The 12,242-nt window shown below is 51.2% G+C and overlaps 1 long non-coding RNA gene across 1 annotated transcript in view; it reads left to right on the top strand.

Moving 5' to 3' along the window:
* Positions 1-5,133: 5,133 nt before the first annotated feature.
* Positions 5,134-12,242, top strand: part of LOC112588122 (uncharacterized) — a 99,213-nt gene continuing 92,104 nt past the window's right edge. The window contains exon 1 of the long non-coding RNA XR_003112572.1: positions 5,134-6,664. This is a non-coding gene — a long non-coding RNA (uncharacterized LOC112588122). The remainder of the gene's footprint in view (positions 6,665-12,242) is intronic.

Below are 12,242 nucleotides of genomic sequence, written 5' to 3'. Positions count from 1 at the left end.
TCTAGGATAGCAATGGGAATAGTTGGTCCTAACGGTATAAGCTTTTGTTGGATGGCGTGAACTGTGAGCTAAACGCTCCTAACTCCTGTTACTAGTAACTAGTAATTAAGCGAGGCGCTACTGTGTGAAACGACCTACCTACCTATCTACCTCTATTCCTCGCGCCTTTCAACCATCCCGAAAGTTGAGTCGTGGAGGGGGCGAGAAGGGAGGAGCAGGGGAAGGGCCACGGAACGTCCGTCTTGTACGTGTCGGACGTCGCCGTTCGGCTTGCGCAGAGTGCCGTTGTAAGTCAGCGAAAATAAGGTCCGCAAAGGCGCAAAGGAGTGTCGTCTCGGAATCTTCGATCTTAATTTCAACGACGGGTGTATTCCAGTTTGGCGGTCGGGAGAAATTCCGATAACCGGCGGTGCAACGCATCGGGGTCTCCCAATCTCTCGAGAAGGTATCTTCGACGGTGAACACAACGACGGAAGGAAGTAAAAATCCGCGCAATTACCCGACTAGAAATTTATCCCATGGTCCTGATCAGGTTAACCTCATTTGGACATCAGGTCCCAATAAAGATAATACTATCGAGTCCTAACAAATCATGTAACGCAGCGTGGATATCAGGACCTTAGTAAGGTTCATAGTCAGGTCCCTATTGAGTTACCTTATGGAATCCTTATTACGTTTCTTTCTTCTCAAATTATGTCTGCTGATTACTCGCCACTCGCCTATATTGGACGATGACATTGGAAGTAAGAAATGACAATGCTGAAAATTCTTTCATGTCATTTCCAAATGAAAAGATATTTGCATGAAATCATATTTGAGATCGCTTGAGCATACTTGTAAAATGTGTTTCGTCACGACCAATAAATTATCGCACAACATAAACACGCACTGAGATACGCAACATGCACGCACAGAGTAGGCGACTGAACTGCTTCTCGAGCATCTTTTGTCTTGTAGGCCCATATATGGACAAATGCAAGACAAATGAGAGCTGCAGTGCGCACGCCAACTACAGGCAACTCGTCGTTGCGCGTTATACGATAAAAATTGAACTGTCTCTAATTATATGTGGTGCATTATAAAAATATTCTTTTATACTACGTCCAGTACTATTAAAGTTTTACACACACACACACACACACATATTCATATCATGTACTCGTACATATAAAATTAATTACAAATGGTTTTTGTTAAAACTTGATAATGCAAGTCATATTAGGTACAATGAATAAGATCCCGACAAGTACCTGATCAACTGAATCATATTATATCATACACTAGGTTGGTAACCTTATAAAGGTTTTCCTTACTCATTTGTCGTTAGGACATTATAAGGACTGACTTACTTAGGATTACCTTTCATTCACCTTATTAGGTCCTTATCAATGTTAGGTGAACCTGATCAAAATTTCTAGTCGAGTGTATCTCGCTCGAATTGTCCATCGAGTTGGCCAGACCGGAAACAATCAACAGCACAGGCTAAACTATTTCAAAATCGATCGATAAAATTTGTTTTATTTTTAACGCTTTAACTACATGCCGTTGTACAGCGTCTGTAGTAATTGAAATACATTGGGCTGCGGGATATCTGCACGGAAATATTTGCTGGACAAAGTATACGTGTGTTTGTGCACGTGTAACAGACTGCCGCTGTGTAATCGATGAAAGTCGGTCAAAGTCGGCCATAGGTCGCCGGGGAGTTTGTCTCACCAGGGTCTGTCTGCAACGAAATTTTACACCAGCCAGCGGAAGTCTTATGTTAGTCAGCAGATACGTTAGTTAAGATTCATAGAGATCGCAAAGGAAAACTGTCTCGCGCTGTTGCGGCACATGTCGATATCTGGCGGGCACTTTTGGTAGGAGCGTGTTGGCTGTCGGATTTTAAGGTCAGGAAATTATTGAATCCCTTCAACCAAGCAGCTTTTCTATCTGGCTCGAGATGTTTTCATGTAAAGAAGAAAAAAAAACGTACACGTCGTCTCTTCATCGAGGCTCGTTCTCTCGTGTGCGCATTACGTGATCATTCTTTCATCATGTGATTATGTATACACGTTCCGCGTATGGGATTCCGCGTATTGCAAACACTTGGTGTATAATAATTAGGAAGGGATCTGACCCGATATCTAGGTCGCTGTATACGTTGAATTTAATGCCGATTTTGCAGGTACAGTAGTTGTACCGAATGATACGCTTCAATTATCCGAGCGGTTGAAGGCTTTCGACGATACGTAGCGAATACGTGTGTGTCAAAATTCGCGCACTCGTGGTTACTACGAGCATATATACATTTATGAATTTATACATTTTTTATTTTTTCTTAGTGAAAATTCCGTTAGAACATACACACGCTCTCTCTCTCTCTCTCTCTCTCTCTCTCTCTCTCTCTCTCTCTCTCTCTCTCTCTCTCTCTCTCTCTCTCTCTCTCTCTCTCTCTCTCTCTCTCTCTCTCTCTCTCTCTCTCTCTCTCTCTCTCTCTCTCTCTCTCTCTCTCTCTCTCTCTGCTCGACTTTTTAACACACCGCTTTAACCACTTATCTCCGTATCTGGGCCTTAAATAAAAGTTGAGGTAAGATCTACTTGAAATTAATTGAGAAGTAAATCTTGTTATTTCCAAGATTTTTCCGCGGGATTATCGTTTTATGGAGCGGAGAACAAGTTTGAATCGTCGATTTCTCGTCGCTGGGAAACAAACGGCATTCCGGCGTGGTTAAAATTTCAGTATTTGCCTTGCCCGCTTGCTGAATTTTATCTCCGTCGATCGCGTAATACGATTATAAGAAATTCAGTCGCAAGAACGGCCGCGACCGCACACGAAAACGTAAATCGTAATATAATCCACGAGGTGTAACGCCCACTGGCGCCGGTATTAATAACGCCTTAATTGGAAATTAGACTATGATATAAACGTTCGACCTTCCTTTCCACGGGCGGCGAGGGTCGCGCGCCACGTATATGCTACCAAAGTTAATTCCTTTAATTAATAATACAGCTTAGAGCGTAAGACTGTAAAGCGACCGGTAAGCGCCGTCGATGTTTTATCCGGCGGTTTGTGCGTCCGGCGATGATACGAAGGTGTAGCTATGTTAAGAATTATGTACACATAACGAGCGCGCGCTCGTACGAACTCCCGTCTTTGTACGATATCACTTGAGAATTGTTTCGTTTGAGTAGACCTTCGGCTATTCCACATTACGACGACCCAGATATTGGAAATTGTATATCCAACAATGACACACACACACACACACACGAAGTAGAGTCGCACAGTAGATTCGAGCGCAATTTTCGATAACGTCCCGTTGACAAGAGACAGTACATTCTTGATACGCTCCGTTGTGTCCTTTTTCTTCTCCTTTCTAAGCATGTCAAGAACGAAGCGTCGACGAAGCTATTTCTCTCGCAATAATGTCGAAACGGAACGATCCTCGGCGGCGCGGCGTTGCAAGTCGGAATTTTTAGCTTCGCAGCCAATCGTAATCAATTCGGAATGATGTAAGACCGTCTATTACGCGCTGCGGTAGCCTCCGCGTCACGTGACAACGTCACGTGACGCTGGCAAATGCATGCAAGTCTTGGGAAACACGCAGCTCCGAACGAGCGAGCCTTATTCTGTCATATAAGAATGATTTAGGCCATATTGATTAAGAAATTACGTGAACCGTCTTCTCGTGCCCGAATCGCCTATTCGCCACTCCCGGCCGTCACGGAACGGCACTCCGCGCGGAGATACGTAACTTTTAAATAAATTATACAGTAACACACCGCGAGCAACGAGTGTGTTACGTACAACACACGAGGAGCAACGTGGCAAAACGTGACGTGTAACAAGCACACAAGTACACAATTTAGCATAGAGAACTTGCGGAACACTTTTATAGATTGCCCGCGATCCGCGTCCTTTCTTTCTTTATTCCTTCTTCGCGCCTTCTTCGTCTCTTTCTCGCCGAGTCGAGAGACGCGGCGGGAGAAAAAAAGAACGCGCGGAAGCATATCGGCCAAATATCGTGAGTATTGTCCGCACGGAAATAACGGAACCATCAGAGTTCAATATTGCACGTACTGTGCCGGTCGGGATATTTGAAGAGAGAGAGAGAGAGAGAGAGAGAGAGAGAGAGAGAGAGAGAGTCGATCGGTTGGCCGCGACACTCCTGACAAGATACTTTTTTAGTTCAATTACGACAGCGTTTCGAGTATCGCGCGTACACGTACTTTCCTTTCGTCGAGCCGCGTCCATCCATATTTTCAAGCGCGCGGGAAATGTCGGTGGAGCGCGATTGGGTTTAACCCAGATAATCCTTATCTAACATTCATTGGTTTTGTTTAAACGTTCGATCGATTATACATAATGAATCGAACGCTTCAACGTCGAGTAATGAGATAAATCAAGCCCGGCGCTCTTGACGTGTCAGAGCCGTCGAATATATTCGGCTGGTCGGCTATAACTGCGCTGCTCGGCGCGTAGTGTTGAGGCGAATCCTCCTCGTCCCTGCGAAGAAATCCGGCAGGATCCCGAAAAATTCGCTCTCGATCGCGCGCAGAGCGAGATGGAGCGTGCTCGGACGGTGAATGGCGGCGGCGCGCTTTCGTAAATTTCGTGCAATTTCGCGTCTCTCTCTCTCTCTCTCTCTCCCCCTCTCTCTCTCTCTCCCTCCCTCCCTCTCTCTCTCTCTCTCTCTCTCTCTCTCTCTCTCTCTCTCTCTCGTCGAGCGACGGGCTCGCGCGCGTACGAAGGTGCCCTCTCGACGACAAGGTGGCACGGGCAAAAGCGGAGCACCGACCGCTCTGGGGTGGCTGCGGGTGCGCGCAGAGACGCCGGGGGTAGGATGGGTGGCGGATCTCCCGCCGCTCCGTTTTACGGCGGATGGTTCGCCGGACGCCCGTCGTCGGGGCGCTGCAGCCCGTCAGGACGTCAGTTCTCCATCGCACCGCGCCACGAACGGACCTGGATCCCACAGGCGGGTGTACACACATACACACACACACATATATGTACATACGCACACACACACGCACACACCCACATACATAGGCATCCACGCACGTACACACGCATACACACATACACACATACACACACACACATATATATATATACGTGCTCGTGTGCGCGCGCGCGCGCGCGCGCGCTCCCCTGCGTGGACTGGCCTCGCGCGCGAGACTCGGTCCAGCGCGCGAGCGGGACCAAATCGCGCGGCGACCATGAGTGAATCGCGCCCGCGTTCACCTGCGCCGACTACTCGTCGATGATGAGAGAGCAGCAACGTGCGTGCCAAGGAGTAACGCGATCCCCCGTCTCGCGTCGCCGCCGCGCGGCGGCCACCGACGGTGAACACCACGAGTGATTCGTTCGACTCGACCGATCCGAGTGAAGTGTCGCGATATACGAGAGCGAGAGAGAAAGCAAGAAGAGAGAGAGAGAGAGAGAGAGAGAGATCGACGAGTGTTTCAGAGCTATCAGGAAGAGGAGCGGAGAAGGACAGAGCACTCTCTCCCGTGCGCTCGCCGCGCATACAGCCAGGCGGACGAGCGGAGGTCCAAAGTGTCCGCGAGGGAGATTAGTAGTATAAACAGCGCGAGTGTACCGCGCGGACAGTAGTGAAGGACAATCGCGCGAGCGGACAAGTAGTGACAGACCGTAAGACGGTAAGGGCGAGAGTAGCAGTGGAGAGAGAGAGAGAGAGAGAGAGAGAGAGAGCCGGACACACGACGCGCGCCGCAGTAGTTGCGGACGTCGCGCGCGCGGACTTGCCGCGTAGCGGAGCGCATTGTGCCCGGAGCGTGACCGGATCAAGAAGACCCGCCGACGCCGACGGCGAGGGCTCTCGTTCGACAAGGGAGCTCGGTGGATCAGCTGGTAGCGCGCGATCCAGCGAGATAACACACGCCGACGCGCTTCATCCTACAGCTACGTGTGGCATGTGTAGCCGCGACAACGGCGACGAACATGCGAGCACGCTTAACCCACGCACGTACGCGTAATCGTCGCGGCTCGCCACCGAGGAGGATTCAATTAAATCTCCCGCGAGGAAGGTCAAGTACTCCGCGCAGCACCAGCATCAGCGACGCGGGGGGGCCCGAGCTTTAATTAAAACGCCCGCGGGATTCCCATTATCGCGCGCGCTCGCGCGCCTCGTATTCGGGATTAATTAGCCGCGTCGGAAACGAGAGCGCCGGCCAGGTCGTTGACGGAGGCGAAAAGGGTGATATAGGAGGACGTGATTGCCGGTGGCGTGGCAAGCCTCGTGTGTCGTGCTCGTAATAACGCGTCGGGCGTGCGCGCGAGACAAAGAGAGAGAGAGAGAGAGAGAGAGAGAGAGAGAGTTTTGTACGAGCAGTGTCGCGAGCTCCTCGAGCCCCCGACGGAGCCCTCCTCTTCGTCGTCATGGATCATCTGTTTGTTATTCTCGTTCTTTGGTCGCGCTGGCTCGCGTAGCCGCGCGCGCAACGACTGCGACGGTTAATTTGCGGCCGTCACGAATGCTTCTTCCTCGCGAGTGACAGTTTGTGCAGTTGCGTGAGGAAATAAGTCGTCGTTTCGAGGCAAGAGAGAGAGAGAGAGAGAGAGAGACAGGCAAGTTAAGAAGGGTCTTATAAACGTCTTACGGTCGACGTGCCGCCGATGACAATGTCGAAGTAGGACTCTCTCGGCGAACCGCGACAGGTAAGCGAAAGGATAATTTGTGAGCGCTCGTGAGTGCTCTCGCCGATGATCTTCCGGTGTATCCTCGCGTGTACGGTTCCCGCTCGATTCGCGTGTGTTGCAGTTTTAACGCTGCAACGGCGACGCCGAGAAGCGGCCGCTGAGAAGCGCGGAGCCACGCTCTTTCGTTACCGGCGATTGAATATTTAAACATCAAGCGTGTTGCTTGGCGAATATAAAGCCTGAAATATACAACGCCGTGGCTTTGTGCCAGTGGCTGTTGGAGCGCTACGAAAACGCCATGGCAGAGCGCGCTATCAGCGTTGAACATTGTTACGGCTCGCGATGAAATGAGAGCGCAGACGGATATTATTTATCAACGTTAACAATCGACGTCGGCTCCTCCCGCGGCGCAGCTATTTAACTTATTTTTCAAACGGACTATTCACATGTAACATGCCATTATACAATTCCCATTATAATTTAGCGCTACGGCATGCTATAATGCGATTCTAATGTCATTTCTGTTAATTAATATTACACATCATGCAGTGGCGCGCTGAATTTATTATAAAGTATAATGTATTATAATCTACTAAACAGGCGCGCTACTACATCATGTCCGATGTATCGCTGAGCTCGCGCGGAACAGCCTCCCCCGTTTTTCGCTGTATTGTCGCGGGGCTGCACGAGAGAGAACCTTGATGCGATATTTAGTTGTGCGGTTTGCGCTCGGGCATGCAGACTTGAACACATCAAATATTAGCCACAGCTAATTGCACCGATTGAGCGCACGATAATAATTCCATTAATTTCAAGTAACGCCAGATTTGTTTGCGCAACATTAAACGCAGCGGTTTCGCGCGGTGTTTTCCGTGCGCCCGACGCGAGAAATATCTTTGTGAGAAACGCGCAGTGCTTTATGCCTCGCAGATCGCGAAGACACGATCCAAAAGACGCGCAAGCGCGTACAGTGCGATTAATGAAACAACGGGCACGCGAGCGTCGGGGCACTTCACCGTGCGCGCAAACTTTTATTGCGCGCAAAATAGATCGAAAGTGAAAAAGGAAATAAAAAAACGAGAGCGCGCATGTACATGTACAGGTGCGTGCGTGCGTGCGTGCGTCCGAGCCGTTCCTGACGAGAAGAGAAATGAAAAAAGCCGGACATTTTCGACAGCCAGCAGTTTCGGCCGGTGCGCGAAGAGCACGGCCGTCAAAAATATCATTGCCGCGAGAATTTACGACGTCCGGAAGCCGACTACGCGCGCTGAAAATCGCGCTGAAAATCGCGCCCGCGATTCCGCGGCCTCGCGACGTCGCGAGCCCGCGGCTCCTCGTATCTCATTATCTTAATGCGCGCCGTTTATCTTAATGCGTTTTTGGCCAGCTCAGGAAGGCTGCATCGCGCGTCGCGCCTAAGACAAAAGGCGCGACGATAACCGCGAAGACGAACGAAGCCGACGAAGCCAGCGCTTATCTCCGCGCGCGCGCGTTAATTATCCTCATTTTGCGAGCATCCGCCGACACTTGTAAGATAACAAGCGACAAGCAAGTTGCGTCCTGGACGTTGGGCCGCGCGACTATCTCATTTGCGTAACACACAATGTCGCGCGCTGCGCCTCTCTCTCTCTCTCTCTCTCTCTCTCGCACGCGCGCGCGGTGCGTCGGTTTTGCATGACTGAACACACACCGGCGTCCGGTGTTATTCAGCGGGCCGAACTTCCCTCGTCGCGCCGCCGAAATTTCGTCGTCTGCTGTCTCGCCGCGGCTCGCGCCGCGCCCGATCGAACAAATGTCGGAATGCGCGTGACTCGTCTCACACGTCGTGGCTAGAGAGCTTCATAGAAAGAGAGTGGCAAAACTGATCACGTGACCAGGTCTCTGCTGCCATTCGCGATGGAGGCACTCCAAAGTCTTCTTGACCGATCAGAATATCGATACAGCAAGACGACAGGTTGATTTTCCAGTGAGTTTTTAAAGCAGTCTAGGCATTTTGTACTATGCGCAAGACACAAAATTATGTAAATAATGTATATTACGATTCTTATTCTATGTAAATCGAAGCGACAGATATTCTTTTACACAATTAATACTTATTACTTACGGATGTCTGATTCTTATTGCTGTTATTAATTCGTAGGCGAATATCTTGCGCGACTCGTCGTAACTCCCTCTAATAATTGACTGATGTCTAATAATTAGACTGCTTTAAAAACTCACTGTAAAACCAGCCTGTCGTCTTGCCGCATCGATATTCTAATTGGTGAGGAAGGCTTTGTGCCTTCATCGAATCAACAGAGACCTGGTCACGTGATCAGTTTGCCACTCTCTTCCTATGAGGCTCTCTGGTCGTGGCAGAGAGAAAGAGAGAGAGAGAGAGAGAGAGAGGGAGAGAGAGAGAGAGAGAGAGAGAGAGAGAGAGAGAGAGAGAGACAGAGTCACTCTTACATTAGTCGCACTGCACGCCGGCCGATCATTGTATCGCAATCGCGCGCGGCGCATTTTTCCCCTCCGGTAGTCTTTACACACTCCAGTGTTCTATCGGCGTTCATCAGATAAGCCCGCGAAACACGCGGCGCGCGTTCGCTCGTTATGTTATTTAATCGTGCGTCCGCGATGCACTCGCTGCCCTCGCACCTCAACTACCCTTCCCGTCTTATTAATATTTGGCCGTGTTTACACGGAGCTTACATTACGTACCGGACGCCGTCGCCGGCGCCGCCGCCGTCGCTACGTTCGTCGCGAGATCGGTATCCCGGTGGTTCCCCTGCGCGTCGCTCTTGGTGCTTACGAATGATCGATCAACATCCCATGCGCGCGCGGTTACCGGACTAAGCGATAGCAATCGGCCGTTATTGCTCGTGCCAGGCGTAATGACGTTAATGGTCGGAGGAACGGCCGGTTACACGGCGGCGGCCGATAATGTTCTTCCTCGCCTCCTCCGACAGGGGCCTCCGCAGAGGCCGCAGAGAGTGAAAAATGTGTTTGAGCCGTGTAAATAAACGTTAGAGCTGTTGCCCCCGACGTGTCTCGCGCGAAGGCGGACGGCTATCGCCCGCGCAGATACCGCGGCGCGACGCGGCGGAGCTGTCTCGCTCGCGAAAAGCGCTTGAAAAATAACGCTTCCGCGAGCACTAATTGCGACCATCGCGAGAAAGACAGCGGGAGAGAAATACACACACAGAGAGAGCGAGAGAGAGAGAGAGAGAGAGAGAGAGTGAGGGCGGGGCGGGGGGCAAGAGAGCGAGAGAACGCGTTATTTACCGCGCCGCGTTTGGTCGGTCCGCAGATTACGCTGGACTACGGTTTGTTTGCCCGCTTTACGGCGGTGAGGGCTAATTTAACTTTTCGTTTTAAATTATGGAGATGAGGGACGCACACCGTGGAAGTTTCGAGAGAGAGAGAGAGAGAGAGAGAGAGAGAGAGAGAGAGAGAGAGAGTTGCGCGCGAGAGGAGAGGCTCTAATACGCGTAATCCCATCGCGCGCGATATCATCGTTGGCGCGCGCGGGCTTGCGTGCGAGCGGACCGATCGGTCGCTCGCTCGCTCGCTCGTCCGCGCGACACGTCAGACACGTGTCTCGATAAAACGAGCCTGGCACGATTGCGGAATCCGCAATCAGCCAGCTACGAAGATTAATTGCGCGAATTACGGGAATCGCGGGAGCCGTCTCGCGCGATGGCCGATATTATCGGCATGCTCTCTTCGCGATCAATTTCCGTCCGCGGAAATGTTTAGACGCTGCGCTGAGGACGCAGGACGGGCTGTTGTCCTTGGGCCCGCCTTTGTCTCTGGAGAATGAGCCAGAGCCTGTTTGTTTCTTCGTGGAATCTTACGTCGCGACGTTCCGTGCGGAATAGCGCGGCAGTTTGTCGCGTTATAATTAATGCGGCCTCTCGTCCCGCGCTTTCTTATCCCGCGGAAATTTTCCTCGAAATACAGCATATTACGGCTACCGGCGGGATCTCTCGGCGAGGGACGGTAGCTTCCGCTTTTTCCGCAGCGTGGACACTATAGATGATACAAACAAAAAGATCTTATCGTCTGACTGCGCATAAACGAAAGCTCCGCTGCGCGTGGCTTCCGGCTGCCCTGGCTCGGCTACCTACCTCGCCGGGGCATACGTACATTGCGTGCACTCGCAAAAGTGCGTTCAGTCTTTTATCTTGAAAAATGTGCCGGAAGCAATTTCATATTTTATACGAGCACAGTGCGCGCGCGCGCGCGCGCGCACTGTGCTCGTATAAAATATGCGCGTGCGCCGCGTGCGCTCAAACGAAGCAACAGTTGTTGCCTTCCCGCGGGGATCTCGTCGCCTCCTGTCGCGGGTTAATCACGACCATCGAACTTCTACTTTGTGGAAAAAAAAAAAACGGTTGTTGGCGGCGGGAATGAAGCGCGCGTGGCTTGTTTCGCGCTTGTGCCATCGCGATAGCTCGTCGCCTCGTCACCTCGTCGGGGCTGAGCTGATCGCGCGCGAAGAAACGGGGGAGGAAGACACATATTAGAACAATATTAAACGGCGGCCTCGTAAGACTCGCTCATTTTTAATAAGCGTGCTCTAAACGCATAGGTCAAAGTTTCTCCCTCGGCGGAGGTATCGTTCGATATTAAATCTCTCGCGTGCCTCTGTATTTTCTCATCGCGGGAACATACACGAGCGGCGTGAATATGTGAACCCGCCGCGGCGGGATTACGTAGCACGATAAAATATGCGAACAGACGCGATATCGTGACTTTATTACGGATTGAAGCCACCGCGAAGAATGCATTTTACGTTATCCGTATCAGTTATGGCGGGCCGCGCGAAGGCACGTCGAAACTCGCGCGCGCGCGCGCGAAACGTATGGCTTGCGGCATCTCGCGATATCGCGGCAAAGCGGAATTTCACGTTTTCGAAGCGCACGGTATACGACGGTATAAAGTCCGCGCGCACAACCGGTGCATAAAGTAAAAGCGGGCCCGGGATGAAAGGAGAACCAGCAGGGAAACGTGCGTCTGAAGGGTTGCCTGGTTTGTGTGTGGAAGTTGCGAGAGCAGCCGGTGTGGATAGAGCGATAGCTACTTACTTTGCTGCTCTCGCTGGACACGGGAGCAGGGAGAGAGAGAGAGAGAGAGAGAGAGAGAGAGAGAGAGGGAGAGAACGAAAGGGACGAGAAAGCGAGAGAGGAGGAGAAAAGAAAAAAGATTCATTTATTCGGCGCCCTCGGGTAGCACCTCTCGGCTCCCTTCTCAAGCGCCAGGCTAGACGTATAGATAGATTTTTTTTTCGCAACCGTGACCCTTCGGTGCGTTATCCAGAATATTTGTCCCCTCCGAGAAAGTTACACGCAACATCATCTCGAGCACTGGTTTAGTCTCCTTGACGTGTGAAGTCTTCATTATTCCTAACCAGTTTCACAGTAACGCAACAACTTGCACGTTACGACGCAGGTAGTTGACAGTGTGGAACATATTGTCGCGTGAAATACTAATAATTGAGAAAGTATCGCCGATTCCATCGGCGCGGAAACGCGCTCGACTCCGAACGACCGCGGCGGTCGCGAACGCGATGACTCAGTCACGCACCGCGAGGAACGAGTCCTGATTAGAGTCC

This window comes from Harpegnathos saltator, unplaced genomic scaffold, assembly GCF_003227715.2.
Source record: "Harpegnathos saltator strain DR-91 unplaced genomic scaffold, Hsal_v8.6 scaffold16, whole genome shotgun sequence".
In the NCBI taxonomy this organism is placed as follows: domain Eukaryota; kingdom Metazoa; phylum Arthropoda; class Insecta; order Hymenoptera; family Formicidae; genus Harpegnathos; species Harpegnathos saltator.
Note: the sequence above shows the minus strand (reverse complement) of the source record. Positions and strands in the feature narration are given on the sequence as shown.